The sequence below is a fragment of the Tachypleus tridentatus genome, chromosome 13 (genome assembly GCF_004210375.1).
Source record: "Tachypleus tridentatus isolate NWPU-2018 chromosome 13, ASM421037v1, whole genome shotgun sequence".
NCBI classification, from domain to species: domain Eukaryota; kingdom Metazoa; phylum Arthropoda; class Merostomata; order Xiphosura; family Limulidae; genus Tachypleus; species Tachypleus tridentatus.
The window spans coordinates 258,659,375-258,679,175 of NC_134837.1; the positions used below are offsets into that span (position 1 = coordinate 258,659,375).

A 19,801-nucleotide genomic window follows, 5' to 3' on the forward strand; every position below is an offset into this window, starting at 1 on the left:
ACACGAAGCAAATGAGATGAATCAACACACCAAAAGAGAACCCTTGTATAGAAATGTAACAAAACCTGTCGCACACTCTACGGATAAATAATTATCAATGATACAAAATAATAAACAAATCCAAGTTAGAGTTACAAAAAAATCAAAATTACTCAAAAATATAACAGCAAGTTGAATTAAAGTACGAAAACAAAACGAAAAAAATAAATTTTAAATCAACATATAAGAACACTATGTAGAGGGAAACAAATAACACTAGGGTACTAGAAAAAATAATTTAATACTAGGAAAAATATAACTGTTTCTGATTATCTTAACAATTCTGGTTCTAAAATTTGTACTGAAAATTACTCAATTACCTTTAGTTTTCGAGTTATGATAGACTTATTCAAAATATTCTTAAATCTCGTGAAATAACAACTTTTTATTTACTAACTTTATTTATTAATTGAAAATTATTGTTATAAAATATCTGCTTGACCTGTTGCACCTTATGTGTGTGTTCTCAGTTTCGCACGGTTGAATCAACAGTAATCTCCCGTCATCGCAAGAATCCGTTGTCCATGATTTTTCTGTTCTGTCGTAGAAATATCTTGGTGGAAGCGCTCAATATACTTATCACTCATTGAACTTAGATCATTCGGAAATAAATCTAAATGGATGTGTATGGAGTTTTCTTCAGTGACATCCTAGACCTCATTTCCTTGTAATTCTTGGCATATCATCAGTCATCACAGCATAGTTTTTAAACTCTGTGATTTACTAAGAAACTTTTGATAACCAGTTTAAATAACTTCCAGGCAGTAAGTGCTTTCTGACTGAATACTGTTTCAAAACCATCATCTATCAGCACTTTCTGAATCTGTGGTCCAACAATGATACCTCCTTTCATTTTTGCTTCACTTTCGAAAACTTGACAGACAGGCGTCTGAAACTATTACCATCTTTGTTCATTCCTTTTTACAAAATTCTTCAAGAGTTCCAGTTTAAAATGAATCTCTTAAGTTTTCTCCAGTAGCAACATTTTTGTTGTCCATTGCTATTAACTACTAGCAAAAAAATACAATAAAAAGAGAAGCCATTGGAAATTCTGACTGTCACAAAAACCTCTGCACTGCTTATCTCTTTCAGAAGTGCCCTCGTGTCGCTTTGCTCGAAATCAGAAAACAAACAAACTTTCAGAACTTGTGGAAGGTAAGACACACTGGTCTCAGGAGTTATGTTTTTACAAGTGCTAAAGCTAAGAGAAAAGCGTTACTTCTTTCATAAGTCACAACTGGGAGCAGCTGGTTGAAAATATCCACACACAGAGACTGTATTCACACTAGAAAATCTCTAAAACACCATCCATAATATCAAACACCAATCAATTTTAGTCAATAAAATCAGTTACATACTCATATGCAGATATATTGTGTATAGGCTGGAACACCCTGGCATGGCCAGGTAGTTAGGGCGCTCAACTCGCAATCTGAGGGTCGCGGGTTCGAACCCCCGTCACACCAAACTTGCTTAACCTTTCAGCCGTGATAATGTTACAGTCAATCGTACTATTCGTTGGTAAAAGAGTAGCCCAAGAGTTGGCGGTGGGTGGTGATGACTAGCCTTATACTGCTAAATTAGGGACGGCTAGCGCAGATAGTCCTCGTGTAGCTTTGCACGAAATTGAAGAAAACAAACAAACAATAAGCTGGGGTTTCTCTCCCACAAGTCCTCCGCTAGTACAGCGGTATGTCTACGCATTTACATCGCTAAAAGCAGGGGTTTAATTCCCCTCGGTGGGCTCAGCAGATAGCCCGATGTGGCTTTGCTATAAAAAAAATACACATAAACACATACTCCCCCACAGCATTCAAAATATCAAGTATCAGTCCACTGTGTCTTATAATATTCAGAGCCATCGCAGTATGAACCAAAGGACCCGTCGATCCACAGCCCGGGACGCTGATCACTCAGCATAGAAACTGGAATAAAAATAACATTTTGGTGTTGTCTCAACGAACTGAAGTGTAATAATAATAATTGCTAACTCAATGAACCACGATGTATCATTTAAGAGACATGAAAACCTTCTTTAAACAGAGTCAGTGGAAACGTTCTCAAAAACTGTTTTATTATAATAATCCCAAATTTCAAAATGTAAAATAATTAAAAAAAACAACTTTCCTCGTTAGATCTTCGAAGTGCAAAACAATAAAGCAGGTAGAACCAGAGAATCATTTTGATACATAGAGCACATTTGATCTTGTAATCACGTATCTTGCTAAATCTTATGACCACACGTAAAGTATCATCTTATGTATTTATTATCTATTCACCAGTAGTCGAAAGACGCTGAAATTTATATTCATATGGGCACAGAAACTTCCCAAACATCATAAATTATAGTTCTTTCTGTAAGGATGGATGAAGTGTAATACTTAAAATACCGTGCTTCGTGTCGGAAGGTCCAAAGGTCGAGACGCGATATGTCTCTGAACACGCTTCGCACGTTCAGTTCAGACAGCTACTTCGCTGCAACATTAAGAAGAGTAACCACGTAAACAGCAGTTGATTCTGACTGGTGCCTCTTCCTCTGGTCAGCAATTTTAAATTTATGGACTTCTTATGTGGTCATTTAGCCCATATGTCACAGAAGGTCCCATGGCTTGTTTTCTTCTCTTTGTGTGTGTGTGTGTTATTTCTAAGCTTACACAAGAAGCAAGAACAACAACAAAAAGTATAACATTAGAGCAGCTTTAAAAACGTAAAGTGATTAATATTTTAATAACAACTGGTTCAAGTATCTATTCTTTAGGCTACTAAATAATTCGAGGTTTAGGTTTCGTTTTTGGCCACATGTAAAGCAGCTAACTGCTCGTAGAACATGCGATTAAGACGCGGAAAATTTTCATAATCATCAAACAAACTTTCGCCTCGCTAGGTGGAGCGACAGTGACGAATCACTGCTCTGCTCTTTCTGAAGAAAAACTGACAGAACAATGGCAGGAGAAGTTAGCAATTAGACACAGTTTTCACTCATTTTCTCGACCTTCTGGCGAAGCCACGTCTGTTTTGAATAATGATGAAGTTGTAGAAATCTGGAAGAAACATTACAAACCCTGTTTAGCAAAAATGTTAAACACTGATGATAAGTTATAAAAATATATTAAACGCTTAACTCACTATCTATGTGACATATGTCATCTCTAATAGAAATTAAATACGTGTTTTGAGCTAACCATAACTGATTAGATCCTAAATAGTTTTGCTTTCAACTGATATGAATATATAAAACAAACGCGGATCATCAATATTCTCTTGGATTTATAACACAGATATCTGGGTTCGAGCCTCGCAATAGACACAACATACATATATTGCCCCTTGAGCAGATTGTCGCCATAAAAACAGAAAATAAAAGTACAGTCAAGATTACATTTTTGGACAGGATTATTACAAATAATATAAATTCTGAATTGCCTCCTTATAGCGGCTGAACAGGAAACCTGCAAGCTTACAATGCTGAAATTCGAGTTTTGATACTAGTGGTGAATACAGCACAGATAGCCCATTGTGTAGCTTTGTTTTTTAACAACAAACAAACTAAATACACTAAAATCTGTCTAAGCCGGAATGTGCATAAGGTGGAAACCTATATAAGCCGGAAAAATCAATATTTTATAGCATTATCTTCAGACTTCTTTTATAAAAGGCTCTCTATATGGCGGAACCTGCATAACGCCGACGGAAAACTGTATTTCACCGACCTCATCTATCAACAAGTAGGATTAGAATCTGAGTAAAGCGGAAAAATGTTTTTTGATTAAATATTAATTTCTTATTTAATTAATAATTTCTTTAACTATTAACAAATTCTTGTTTAATTAATAATTTGTTTAAATGTTAATAAATTCTCGGACATTTTGTTACAGTAAGTATTGGTTAAATATATTCTGTTCTTTTTTCTGCCGTCATTATTCCAGAGGTCGCTATACAAAAGATCGATTAACTGTACGTTTGGTCGCTTTTGCTGACGGAAAACTAGAGGAACCATGGGTAAGAGGTAAAAGTGAAAATCCGCGCTGTTTCAAACATTTAAGGAACAATCAACTTTCTGTGGAATGGAAAACTAATAATAAGGCATGGATGACAAGTGTTATATTCGAGGAATTTTTGAACAAATTAAACAAAAGAATGGAACAAGAAAATATGAATATTCTACTTTTCCTAGATAATACAACTTGTCACCCAAAAGTTCGGCTTTCAAATGTTCGTTTAGTCTTTCTACCTCCATGTACAACATCAGTTCTACAGCCACTAGATAATGGAATTATACAGTGTATAAAATTGAAATACAGAAAACTGATGCTTCAACATATTATTACAAACATGGACGACTATAAGAAAACATTTTAAATGACCATAAAAATTGATGTGTTAGATGCAATTGTATTTTTTAAGTCATTCAGTCAGATGCGTTAAAGATAAATGCTTAATAAAGAGCTTTCGAAACTGTTGATTTATTCTTGATAATGGCTGAGGTTGTGGATAATTTGTTTGTTGTGATGATTCTAGTGAAATCCAAACTCTGATTAAGAAGATTGATGTAGATGATTCTGTGAACGTGGAAAGTTATGTGAACGTTGTCAAAAATGTTTTAACAGAAACTAATGAAATTGATTTAAAATCTATAACAGAATCTCAAGATGGTAAAAGTGTAAGAGATTCAGAAGACGAAGAAAATGGAAAAGATAGTGAGGAAATAGAAATTCCTACTTCATCGCCAGTGTTAAGTTATATTAAAACTATCAATTTAAATTGTATGAAAAAATGAATGGGGAAAATGAACTTCACGAAAAGGCCGTAGAATTGGCGTTCTCTTTTAACCGCACGAGAAAGTCCATTAAAAAAACGAAACAGTTGAAATTGGACACTTTCTTAAAATAAATTTGTTTAAGATTTTGTGTACTTATGTATATTTTGAATGTCTATTTTGTTCTTATTTTAATAAATATAGCATAAACAGTATAATAACTTTATTAACAAACGTCTTACTTCCCTCGAGTCAAGCAAGTATAACGTTCCACTCAAAAATTATGTACAATTAAGGAAATGCATGTTCACTGTCTGAGCCAGAAAACCTGCTTAAGCAGGAAATTTTACTCGGTCCCGTGCGATTCCACCTCAGACAGGTTTTACTGTATTCTGAAAATGTCAGGAACATATTTACTCACTGAGTTCTATCGAAAGACATCTTAAACTACTGTGTTTGTTTTGCTTTCTCTTTGTTTTTTCATTTGTATATCCATTTAGGACTAAATTCAAACAGAAAACAAAGACACTTTGAAAGGATTGCTTGTGTAATGGTTTTTCTTTGTTTTGGAACGTCAAGGAGGTTTTTATGTTTTGTTCTTTAAGTCAGTCCTCTGATGACCACCTCTCTTTCTCAAATCCTGGTCACGACACTTGTAGGAGAACATGCACCTCACTTGTACGAAACGTTTAACTGTACCAGCTCCAGAATGGCCGATGTTGTACACACTTAGTACGCAGCTGCAGATGTTGTACACACTTAGTACGCAGCTGCAGTAGGTTTACTTTCGCTTGTATGTGTAAATAATATTCATGATCGTGTTTATCATAGAATGAAACCTGTTCGTAAAAAAAAAAGTAACATACGACCAGGTACAGCTACGAGGCCGTATAAACTTGTATCTTTTACACGAATAAATAACCTTACGATTTGCTGAAAGTTGCGACCTGGGTGCGACGTCGAACTGAAGGTAGGGGGCGGGGCTCTCTTTAACTTAATACATCATAATTTTCTAGTGAACTAAAAACTAGGGGCGGCTATGTTTATCATCATAGATAGTAGTCAGTACGATATGTACCTGGACAGGTTGTTATGGCGCTTGACTCGTAACTTAAAGATCCCAGGTTTGAATCCCCGTCACACTAGATATGTTCGCCCTTTCTTTCAGCCGTCGGAGCGTTATAATGTGACGGCCAATCCCACTATTCGTTGGTAAAAGAGTAGTTCAAGAGTTGACAGTGGGTGATAATAACTAGCTGCCCTCTCTTTAGTCTTACACTGCCAAATTAGGGACAGATAGCGCAGATAGTCCTTGTGTGGCTCTGATGCACAAGTTTTACCAACGATTTGTTACAAAGTTCAACAGTCTTGTCTGTAATTTATTATCTATATTACTAACATTGTCTTATTTAAGTCCTCCATAGTTCACAGTTTTCTCAAATTCTCAAGTTTGATCAACTAAATGACAGCCAGTAAGAATAGTAAAACAAATAAAATATTATCTGTCCAAGTATTTTGTTATTGTTAGTTCGTTATGTTGCATTGCATGTAATATTTCTGATAAAAGACATTAAGACAACATGTAACACTCATTACTCACCTTCCTTTATTAAATAATTAATTTTTAGTAAAAAGTTATTTATTAGAAATTCCTTTTCTGCAAAAGACTTATAATGTTTATTAAAATTTCATGAAAATACATAAATCGTATAGGATGATATATCGATACAATTTGGATCACGGCTTTACCAACATCGCCACATCTACCACTAAAAATCTTCATATTTTAACCCTAGAAGAATCGATTTACTTTTAAATACATTATTTATAATCCAAAATTTATTGGTCTTTATTGGTCCCTAATATTATTGGTGATGCCAAAAATAATTAAAGGAAATAAATATTAATATTACAATTAATCCCAGTAATTACTGTTTGAATTCTCGGTGTAATTTACGTTGAGAATGATCGATTTCACCCAATGTTTTTGGAAATTTCTTCATATTACGTGTTTTAATATTTAAAAATATAAAAGAAATTATCCATACGATGTCGTTTGTGGACCCTACCAGCAGTGAAATGTATAAAAACAAGTTAAGGGTTTATTCTTGGCGTTTCTTCGTTTTGTGCTAAAGGGGACTTTTGTCGGACCAGTTGAACTTTTAACTTTAATTTGAAGGTTAAATTTAGGGTTAAGATAACAAACCTCTCAAGTTGGTTGATTGGTTGGTTTGGCGTTTTATGGCGCAAAGCAACTAGGCTATCTGCGCCAACTCTTAAGTCCTCTTAAGCTCATGTGACAACATGTCGTGATTTCGAAGGGACAGTCTTGTTTTCGAGCGGCCTCTCCCGTTGCCCTCCATAGTGGATGCGAAAAATGTCCCGTTTTGGAGATAATGACCTTCAGTGTCCATCAATGTAAAATTTATAACCAGTAACCACTTCCATACTCTGACTGCATATACGATTTGTCTTGTCCTTGTACAATAACCTACGGTTTCATTTATTAATGTTCAATTGATTTTGTTTGTTTTATCTGTTTTTGAATTTCGCGCAAAATTCCACGAGGGCTATCTGCGCTAACCGTCCCGAATTTAGCAGTGTAAGGCAGCTAGTCATCAACATCAACTGCCAACTCTTGGGCTACTCTTTACCAACGAACAGTGGGATTAAGCGCCATTTTATACAATGCTCTCACGGCTGAAAGGGCGAGTATGTTTGGTGCGACGGGGATTTGACCCGTGGCCCTCAGATTACGACTGCTTTAACCTCCTGGCCATGCCGAGCCATTAACATTCAAATACATAAATAATATATTTATTAAGGATGTAATAATATTACTTTAGCTCGTCTATTGCGTCATGAAACACTGTTAGACATTAGTTATTGAACTTGAGTCTAAGAAATCATTTAAATGTCGTATGTTAGTGTTCAGTAGATAATAATATTGCTGTAACTGATAAAACGATATGAAATTAGTTGGTTTTATACGTTCTGAATGTTCAAAGCGTCTCATTTAATATGGTTTGATGAGCCCTTGTATTGATGAAAGGCCTCGTCGGCAGTAGATATAGTGGATGTAGTTTGGATAACATATAATGACGTATTTTTATATTTCTATTTGCTTAAACTCACAAGTTTTCTGTAGTGGCTTGTTCAACGTATAGCCACGCCACTTTCTATGCAAAATCAGAAAACTGGGACACTTTATAAAAAATGCAATATTGTATTATTTCTAAAATAAAAAAAGGTTAACATTTTGGACATTTTGTACTCTTACATCGAGTCAGAAGGTGCCTTAATTTGTTGTAAATGTCCTTAATATACCAGAAAACAATTTAAATATATCACTTTATTTACCCTTTATCTAATATGTTACATTTTAACCTACTGTCATCAACTTACACTTTACATTTTAAACTACTGTCATCAACTTACACTTTACATTTTAACCGACTATTATCAACTAACACGTTACGTTCTTACCTACTGCCATCAACTAACGTGTTACATGTTAACCTACTGTCATTACATTTTAACCTATTACACGAGAAACATTACCTACTGTTTAACCATTTTAACCTACTATCATCGAGAAACATGTAACCTACTGCCATCAACTAACTAACACGTTACATTTTTTTAACCTACAACCATCAACTAACTAAAATGTTACATTTTTTATCCTACAACTACTATTAACTAACTAATACATTACATTTTTCAGTTATATCGTTATTAGCGGGAAAATTCACATGGCTAATATAAACCACGACGTTCTACGAATATTTCACATTTCGTGTGTGTTTCTAACAATGTTTGGAAGATCTAGACGATAAATGAGAGTTAGTTTGGACGTACCAGTTTTAGTGTTCTATAGAAAAAGTACAAAACGTAATCATAAAATGTATTTCTTTAAAAAAAAACAACACATAATAGTAAAATACAAGAATTTTCAAAATAAACCGTTCCTCTCGGATGTCCCCCAGTGGCTCAGCGGTATGTCTGCGGATTTACAACGCTAAAAATCGGGTTTCGATACCCGTGGTGGGCAAAGTACAAGTAGCCCAATGAGTAGCTTTGTGCTTAATTTTAAACAACAACAACCCTCTCGGATAACAAATAGTTCCTGACAAGAGACATGTAAGAAACCAATACCCTGACAGGACAGTTGTGTGATGTTACTAGAGTAAACCAATACCATGACGGGACAGTTGTGTGATGTTACTAGAGTAAACCAATACCATGACGGGACAGTTGTGTGGTGTTACTAGAGTAAACCAATACCCTGACAGGACAGTTGTGTGGTGTTACTAGAGTAAACCAATACCCTGACAGGACAGTTGTGTGGTGTTACTGGAGTAAACCAATACCATGACGGGACAGTTGTGTGGTGTTACTAGAGTAAACCAATACCACGACGGGACAGTTGTGTGGTGTTACTGGAGTAATCCAATACAATAAAGGAACTGTTGTGTGATGTTACTAGAGGAAACCAATACAATAACGGGACAGTTGTGTGATGTTACTAGAGTAAACCAATACCATGACGGGACAGTTGTGTGGTGTTACTGGAGTAATCCAATACAATATAGGAACTGTTGTGTGATGTTACTAGAGTAAACCAATGCGATAACGGAATAGTTGCGTAATGTAAGCGCCTGCCAACGACCTTTCTTTTTTTTTTTTTTTGAGCCTCCACCTCTCTGGTGTGACGTCACAAATTTTCTGGGTCTGTAGGCTAAGAGAAGGAGGAGCCATGGTGGAAGGAGGTCGCCCACTGTTGGGTCATTGACCCAATACTCGGTGACTGTAGGTGGATTTCATACCTTTCTATGCTATAAGGCTTAACCAATGAGGCAGCGTTATTTATTTTAAGATTTCTTTAGTATATTTGCGAAGAGATAGATACACAAGGGCTATGTGTACACATCCACTTTTGATTTTGAGCTGATGAACTAGAGAAAAAAAAGGAAGGCAGACAAAAATGCCCTTCGCCAACATTTCGGCTATTCTTATTTGACTGAACAGTAGATTTTCCCTTCACTCTTATAGTGCATCCACAGTCCCAAGGTGTGAAAATGCATTTTTTATGCGAAATGTAAATCCTCAAATTCACAGTTCAGGCACGCTAACCCCTTGGCCACACCCGATCCATTTATTACAGGAGTTTCCAAAATGTCTACATTTAATTTCTTTATTACACTTAGGGTTATGATCGGCGAATACGTGTACATGTTCATAACATTGGTGTGACTTACATTAACTGACGTTTCGTTAGAAATTAGTGCACGAAACAGTCTGAAGTATCCTCGTGATCCTAGCCATTATTTACACACTGTGAAACACTCAAACTGAAGTTATTTAAAACTTAACAGTTTATTTAAGTGTCAGTAATAAGGCTTGAGAACTGACAGAACTGAAAATGATAGAAAAAAAAGCACGTGAAATATATATACTCTTTAAAATTCAATCAAATAAGGAGAAATCGGATATTAATCATTTCAAAAGGGGGAATAATTTCGGTGACGGGGATTTGAACTAGCGCCCCTCACATTGTGAGTCGAGCGTCCAAACCATACAAGATGCTTTGTAAAATGTGTTCCTTATTTGAACACACGAAGAGCTTTCGCCAGCAACAATGGGACTTCTTGGCTTTTTCAATACAAGTGCACGAGCGATTGTGTTACATACAGTGCACAATTTTCGTTAGATCTATATACGTTGCTTACGACGTATCCCAGTGTAACAATTTTTTTTATTAAGTTGATAATTTCAATATGTAACATGATTCAAATATTTTCCTTAAAATACACTATTACTCCAGAATATCTCATTAATAATAAAACAACAAACCCCAAAAAAATAAAATATAATAAATAAAGAAATACTTCAGAATGTCAAAATAATAACTAAACTGGAAGCAGCTATTTTATTTACAGTTAGAAATTAATCCAGAGGTCTGCACTACCATTCTCTTTTAAAATGCAAAAAGCATAATGGGTAGGGGTTCGATTCCCCTCGGTGGACTCAGCAGATAGCCCGGTGCGGCTTTGTTATTTGAAAACACACACCCAAAGCATAATGGAAATTAACAGTAAAACATCAAATCGAAATATAAAGAAAAATAGCGGTGCAGGAGGGTAAAAATATATTTGTTTACTGGGATTATTTACTTTCGTACTCTTCTGTGAAACGGTTAGTTCTCTATGTGTAATATGTGAAACGTTGGAGATGACAATAAAAAATATTATAATCGACTTAAAACCCACCACACGTCTTTCAAGGAGTCCTTATCGACTTTATGGCCATTAAACTTCCAACCTTCTCTCGGTAAAAGGCACGCGGTATGACGTAATTTCGTGGATCCCTTCGAGATCATAATTCGAAGTTAGCTCCACAAATCAAGAAAATATTTTCTTGCTCGTATCAGAAAGCATTGGTCGTTTGAATTTCTTATTGCTAATTTGCTAGCGGGAGTGGCTGTAAATAAAGTCAATAGAAAATGCCATGAACTGGACGTAGATTTCAAATGTCAAAAAACGTCTTTAACTTTTCAGAGATGGCCAAGCGTGTTAAGGCGTGTGACTCGTAATCTGAGGGTCGCGGGTTATAATGTGACGGTCAATCCCACTATTCGTTGGTAAAAGAGTAGCCCAAGAGTTGGCGGTGGGTGGTGATGACTAGCTGTCTTCCCTATAGTCTTACACTGATAAATTAGGGACGGCTAGCACAGATAGCCCTCGAGTAGCTTTGTGAGAAATTCAAAAAAATAAACAAACAAACAAAGCTTTTCAGAGTAGGGAAACTTTCCTCGGGTTCTCCGATATCTATTAATTTGAATATAATTCTGGATCTATTACTGATAATAAATACAGATTTAAAGAACACAGAGTATGACGGAGCGTATTTCTACAGGAGCCAGTAGGTTCCATCACAACTGACGAAACTCACTTGTGCTACTTACAAAGACTACCGACAGACTTCGCATGAAATCTTTTGTAAATGAATGTAGTTATATCTACAGCGACAACAACTGGCTGAAGGAACAAAGACGAGCACGAGGAGTTTTTCGTAACTAGCCCCACCTAGCACTAAAGCGGCATGTTTACAGACTTAGAATGTTAGAAACCGAGCTTCGATACACGTAGTGGGTAGAGAAAAGATAGCCCATTATCTAACTTTGTGCTTATTTTCAAACAAACAAACTTAATTAGCCATTTCTGTATTATTTCATCGTACATGAAATAATTTTATTTCATAATAAAACATATTATGAGTAACATTAGGCATTAATAATAACAACAAAAAGTAAATTAACAAGTTCTAGAATTTAATTGTAACTACGGGGTATGCTAGAAACCTAATGGAATCTCTAACTATATCAGACGCTTACAACGTTTGTTTTGTTTTGTTTTTTAGCTAAAGCAACTTAACTTCTTAGGATGACGTCACAGCTCTTTCGTCCATTGGAACAACTGAACTTTTGTTTAAAATCAAAATAGTTAAATTAACAATAAATAAATGGTTTCTGATATTCAGACACTGCTCAAATGCTACAAGAATTGAAACCTTCCGATACATTAATTATATGAATCCAGTTAAGCAGGCCAGGTCTTTCAAAAACGAGCTCAATAATTGACAGAGAAGACATGTTTGTCAACGTTTTTGATGTTTGTTTGCTATTTAATTTTAGAAACTTCTAGTGTTCTCACCCATGTTTATAGTTCGGCAGTTTCTGTACCGGCTCGCCAAACGCCAAGAAATCTCTCAGTAAAAATACAATATTATAATTATAATATTTATATTATAATATTACATATTTACATTGTTACTATAAGCTGATCATTTATATACAAAACAAGCAGGCCCGGCATGGCCACGTGGGTTTAGGCATTCGACTCCTAATCTGACAGTCGTGGGTTCGAATCCCGGTCGCACCAAACATCCTTCCCCCTTTCAGCCCTCTGGGCATTATAATGTGACGGTCAATTCCACTATTCGTTGGTAAAAGAGTAGTCCAGTGGTGATGACTAGCTGCCTTTCCTCTAGTCTTACACTATTAAAGTAGGAATGGCTAACGCAGATAGTCCTCGTTTAGCTTTGCGTGAAATTCAAAAACCCAAACAACTGACGCTCAAAGTGTAGCGCCATCTGTTAACAAACTTTAGATACTTCAATAAAGTTCCAAATGTCTTTTTGAACAGAAAACTCGATCGTTTCTTGTTGTTAATTATAATGATTCGTAATGATCTATATGTGATAGCAATACACACACGCACCACAACAACCGAACTCCATATTCAAACCTTTAAAATACTTGATTAATGATAAGCAGGTAGAAACATAATTTTTCCAATCACTATGCAGGCGTATTATTTAAGAATGTACTGCTCTAACTCTCCAATCGTATTATAGCAAAATATTTGTTTTACACTTTAATAAATATAATTAGCTCAATGTTTCAACCACAATTACGTAACAGTAATACTGACGTAAATAAATCACAGGCTTGCTTCTCGGAAGTACTGACGTCAGCCATTTTGATATCACTCTTTAATATTCAAGATGATTATACTGTGAACAAAGTAGCTTTTTTCAGAAGATATACAACAACAAAGCTTCCTAACCCTAACCTACCTCGTCTAAACTTTTTCACAAGGTATACAACTGCACTTTAGTTTATTCGTGTTTCTAGAGCCCGCAGAAATGGTGTCATTGCATTCCTTCTTGGATCGTTTTTGAATTTCCCGCTAAGCTACACGTTAGCTGTCCCTAATTTATCTAGTTATCAACACCCACAGGCAAGTCTTGGATTACTCTTTTACCAACGAATATTTGGATTAATCGTCAATTTATAACACCCCTAAGCCTGAAAGGGCGTGCATGTACTGTAAGAAGAATTCGAAACCCCGATTCTCAAAGTGCGAGTCAAGCGCTCCAACCATTAGGCCATGCCAGGCCTTCTTAATAAATTGAAACTGTTTGTACCAGTATCCAAGTAGCCAGTTTACTTGATACTGTCCACTAACATTTTGTTTTACATTATTTCAAAAATCTCTCTTTCTGAAAGTCACACAGAATAGTATGTATTGCTTTTGCAATAATTAATCAACGAAACAACTAAAATCATAGTTTTTACACTTAAGCATATTCTTGTTTTGGTGTTTGTTTCTAGATTAATTCAGTAACATTGTAGAGTGCTGTGTAGAAATCTGTTTTAAACTGGTTATCTAATACTTGTTAAATATGTATACTTTTGTTTTCATCATTTTCTTACAATTATGCTAAAAATATCCTCTTTCATTTTTCCAGCTTATGAAAATACGGAAAACCACTAAAAACATACTTGTGGGGAAAAGTTGAAGTGTCGAGAGAAATTTAAATATCATTGTCTCTGCCCTCTAGTGGTGAAAGAAATTAATCTACTGGAGGGATATAATACCTGAAACTGTAAAACTTGGATACATTTTTCTCTCAAATTGTGTTTTTTGTGTTTTTTTTACATTTAAGCCTAATAACAACAAGCATCAGTATTTCGAAAATGGTAAGTAATTAAATATGCTAACCCTAAATTTTGTTTTTATGTGCATAAATTATCTTTTAACGTTTTCTCTCGCATAAAACATCTTAGCGTGTAAAAATATATGATTAATATGCGTACTACTAAGGGACGTTTTGGTGGAAAGGTTTTGACTACATAACGTGAAATTATGGAATTGTTGCTTAGAGACCAATAGAAATGAATATGAAATATATATAAAAAGGTAACTGAAATAATAATAAATATGAAAAAGATATAACAAAATGATGATACTTAACTTAAGGTTAATGAGCTAAGTTCTAACCCCTATCTTGAAATTAGCTGTATTTTAGAAATACCCTTAAGCCTAAATCATTAGATAGGCTTAACTGAATTAATTCCCCAAGTAAGTAACTTTCGACCTATTTAACTCAGTAGTTATTACCAGTTATAATCGTTTTGGCGATGGCTCTCTCGGATTTAAATTTAGGTAGAAACTATTAAAGAAGCAAAAAATACGACTGAGAAATTTATGTCTCATTTATTCCACTTATAAACTTCTAAGTCTTAACGAAAGGAATAAATATATATTCGCTATATTATAACGAGCTATCGTATCTGTTCAACGTATGCAGAAGATATGGAGGCTTCTAGCGGGAGAGGGCATACATGCCAGGTTTGGTGAGAAATGATAGATGCATCCCCGAAGCAAGTACGTTTTATTTTTCTGTAACGAGTATTGTAAAGGCTACATTATTTTGGTATGTTCTGTTGTCTACTAGCAGTAAGTACTAATTTTAAACTCAAATATTTCTGATAAGTCAAATGGGAATTTTGTGTTGTGTTTGGTGTTTAATATTATTGAAACAGGTATATTCACATACGTATAAAACGGACTGGTATTTTTACATAACATCGCTACTGATCCATCGCATACATTAAGATAAAACAGCAATAAGATGATATATTCAAATGGATAAGGTAAAGTGCATGTGTGATGACAAAAATCTGAATGTGTTTTTTTCTTATCGAAAAGCCACATTATGCTATCTGTCGTGTCTACTGGCGGGAATCGAACGTCTTTTTTTAGTGATGTAAATTCGAAGACTTGTTATCGATCCACCAGTGGATGAAATTGTTGAAATAATTGATTACGATTCTGAACTCTACAAAGCTGTAGAAATTTGACTATTTTTGTGTTTAAAAAAATATTGTATTAAATAAATAATTTTGCGTCATTCATGTGAACTGAATGTTTAAAGCTCAAACTTTGTGACGTCATGCGTTTGTAAAAATTTCGTTCTATACTACCTATTTTAACACGATTGATTGGCACTTTCACAAACCTTTTGTATGAACTATGAAATTTAGTAAAACGAAATTAAAATAGTTAATTCAGTAAAATAACATAGTTAATTTATAAAAATAATTTTAAAATAGAATACTAAATATAGTAGATTCTCCTGGTGATGAATAAATTGGGAACTTGGTTCTAGCAGAGCTAGTTGAATATTCTTAAAAATAACAAAAACATCACTTTACAAAAACCCGCCATATTTGATATATCAGGTCATCCTTGATATCAGATTCAGAAAAAGAGAAAGGATTTCAAACACTTTAATGTTATTTAATCAATAATGTATGTCCCATTATTATCAATTACTTCCTGATAATGATTCACAAGTTTCTGAATGTCACTTCTATAAAATTCTTGGGGTTTGGAGGAAAAGAATGTAGAGAGGGTAGTTTTGACATCTTCATGAGTTCCAAGCTCTTTTCTGTTAATATAGTTCTTCAACCTTCAGAATAGATGATAATCAGATGTGACAAGGTCTGGAGAATAAGGAGGATGTGGAAGTTTCTCCCAGTCCAGTTCTTCAATCTTTACAGATGTGATCCTTGATATATGGAGCTGTGCATTATCCTGCTGTAACACGACACCTATACTACTGATCAAAGCAGGCCACTTTTCTTTCAGTGCAACATTCAAGAGCTCTAACTATTGACAATAGAAGTCTGATGTAATTTTTACAGTTAGTGGCAGCAACTCAAAGTGAATCACACCAACAATATCCCACCAAATTCTTAACAAGACTTTCCTAGAGTGGAGGTTCATTTCGGGCTGCACTGTAGTCAGTTTACCTGCACTGAGCCATTGTCTGCAGCGCTTAACATTTTTATAAAATATCCATTTTTCATCTCCAGTCACTAACCTGTCCAAAAAAGGTGAGTTACGTTCACGAGAGTGCATAGAAGTGCAAATGTCCACTCTTGCTCTAATGTTGACATCTGTCAACTCTTGGGGGACCCATTTTCAAAGTTTTTACACCTTTTCAAGTTGTTGCAGATGATGGTGAACTGTTGAATGAGTTGAATTAAGCTTCTGTGCAAGTTCTTCAACTGTTATAGCACAATCTTCATCAAGTGCAACCAGCAGCAAGTCATCATTAAACTCAACAGGACAACCTGAACGTGGCGCATCATTTAAGCTGTAGTCACCTGATCTGAACTTCTGAAACCACCTTTGATATTTACTTTCATTGAGAGACTCCGCTCCATAAACACCTTAAATGTTTCATGTAGTTTCTGCTGCACTATTGCCTTTTTTAAAGTCATAAAGCATTATATGCCTAATGTGCTCCTCAGACATATCCATCTTCATAAGGGTTGATTTGATTAATGATCTGAAAACGTGGAGTTTGGTTAGTTTATTTTATTTGTACGAACATTTTTATATATGTTCTACTATATATTTTAGTCATTAAAGACAGAAATGATGATGCACTTTCTGTATTAAATTTTCGGACATTACTTCTAGGATGACCTGATATTTCAATGTTACGTCAGTTACTTTCACCTTTATATTAATTGTATTTTGGAGATCTAAAATAACGTGGATAATTAACTTAATGTAATAAACTGTCATATTCACAACTGTAGAACAAGTTTTCAGTAAGCCTGTTCTTGTTTGTTTGTTGTTATTTTATTTTAAAATATAAACTTCTCAATGCTTCGTTGCAAGAGAAAAGTTGCTTCATTGGTTTTAATGCTTTGAAATTGTGTCGACGTTATTTAGAACTTCACCGAACTATTGAATTCAGTTTACGCAATGATTTCGGAGCGCACCAGTTTCCTTTTATTACGCTACTTGTAAAGAGCTAACAAACTTCCAACTAGCATTAGCCATAAATCAATCTCAAGCATTAATAACCCCAAAAAGTTAACCCTGAAGCTTTAACCAGTGGAAATTATAGACCAAGTGTCTGGATGTAACGGCATGAAAATAACAAGCAAGATAAGAAATGTAATAGCTCTCAATAAAGTGAGTTTCGAACACGGATGTCTGTCGTTCCCGTGATCCATTTTGACAAGGAATAACAACGACAAAGCTTCAAACACGTGGAACTTCCCTTTATTGATTTTAAGTTGAGGTAAAACAAAATGTATTCCCTCTTATTGAGTTTCCCCGGCGGAACAGCGGTAAGTATATGAGCTTATAAAGCTGAAATCCAAGACTCAATTCCTCGCGGTGGACACAGCAGATAGCCCAGTGTGGCTTTGCCGTAAAAGGAAAAACAACAACTTGTTATTGACTTAATGTGTTTCTTCAGAGTGGAGTCCATACTTCCATGTTTTACAACTAGTTAAGGAATTATTGGTAGAAACTATTACATACCTCAGGACGCGTGTAACTGTGTCTGGTTTGAAATAAACTTGTATATTAAGTTAAATAAGTAATTAGTGTCTTTACTTTCAACAACTAGAAGTTTTCACTGTTTGATAGCCAGATACAGTACATCACAATTTTGTTGTAGTTAAATAGTGGGCTTTTCATAAGACAACGGCTCCCCAGTAGCGCAGTCGTATGACTCTAGACTCACACCGCTAAAAACCGGGTTTCAATACCCGCGGTGGGTAGAGCACAAGTAGCCCATTGTGTAATTTGTGCTTAGCTCCAAACATACATGTGTACATAAACAACGACAGACTTCTTGTCGTAGGTGATGAGATGGCCCCTATGTCGTGTTACTATGTGTATATCCAAGGAAGGAAAACACAATCTGTCGTCTTTTAAGAATGTAGAATAATTAGTAACTTTAAAATTGAATGTTAAGTAGAAAGTAGAATTATAGGTACTTTATCATTTGTTTCATACGTCCTTCCCCTGGTTTAAACCTTGTACACAGGTGTGATAAAATTATTGAAAGGAAGAAAAGCTTAATCTTATCAAGATTTTTATCTTTCGCTGTTTGTGATAACGAGGTCCGATAATCGTTAGCCTAATTAGCCTTTTTCTCCCGCAGTTTGTGATAACTAGGTCCAGGAATCCTAAGCCTAATTAGGCTTTTTCTCTTCCGCTGTTTGTGATAACTAGGTCCAAGAATCCTAAGCCTAATTAGCCTTCTTTTCTTCCGCTGTTTGTGATAACTAGGTCTAGGAATCCCAAGCCTAATTAGGCTTCTTCACTACTGATGAAACTAGAACTGAGCATCTTAAACTTAATCAGACATTTGCTTTTCGACTCTTTATAATAGCTTTTAAACCAAAGAAAAAAAAAAAAGAATTATCTCAACATATTCGCTGCAGGAAATGTAATTCAGTATGTTTAAAACTAAACATTCAAGAGTTACCAAAGAACTGTCACAGTGTCCTAAACTTATATCTCAGGAGAGAAATGTGGCTTTCAATCATAATTATCTGTGTCCTATCGGTGTGGTTTGGTTTGATTTGAATTTCGCACAAAGCTACTTGAGGGCTATCTGCGGTAGCCGTCCCTAATTTAGCAGTGTAAGACTAGAGGAAAGACAGCTAGTCATCACCACCCACCGCCAGCTCTTTTACCAACGAATAGTGGGATTGCCTGCAACATTATAACGCCCCCACAGCTGAAAGGGTGAGCATGTTTGGTACAACGGGGATTCGAACCCACAACCTTCGGATTACGAGTCGAGTGTCTCAGCCACCTGGCTATTCCGGGTCAAAAGGGGGGGTGACAACAACTTTTAACCATGGGGGCGTTATAATGTAATGATCATGTAATTATGTTAATTAGTTCTTTAGGAGTTTTAAAACAAAGTCAATTAAAATTGCATTTTCAGGTTTGTCTTTTGTTTTTGACAAATCAGTGCCTCTTGAGTTGTGATTTCTTATCGACAAAATATTTTTTTTAAAAACGTGTCTTGTGTTTTTATCAACCAAAACATAATTACTGATCATTTAATTATGAAATCCATATAGTTACGTGCACCGTCTGCAGTACTTACTGGTGTTTTATCACCTTGAACCCCCCACCCCACCCAGTCATAAGATTCCGGGCTTACAACGCAAAAATCCAGAGTTTGATTCGCCGTGGTAGGAAGAGAACAGATAGCTTCTGGTGTACTTTGCTTAAACCTAACAACAAACAAACTGACCTGTTCATTCTTTGTGCGAAAAATATTATAGAGCAAGGCTTAGTTGGACATTTCGTGATTAAAGAACAG

The 19,801-nt window shown here is 35.3% G+C and overlaps 1 protein-coding gene across 1 annotated transcript in view; it reads left to right on the forward strand.

Annotated features, from left to right (window-relative positions):
- Positions 1-19,801, forward strand: part of LOC143236712 (semaphorin 5c-like) — a 164,880-nt gene that overhangs the window by 15,768 nt on the left and 129,311 nt on the right. The window contains exon 2 of the mRNA XM_076475142.1: positions 14,111-14,342. The gene's annotated coding sequence lies outside the window, so the exon portion shown is untranslated. The remainder of the gene's footprint in view (positions 1-14,110; positions 14,343-19,801) is intronic.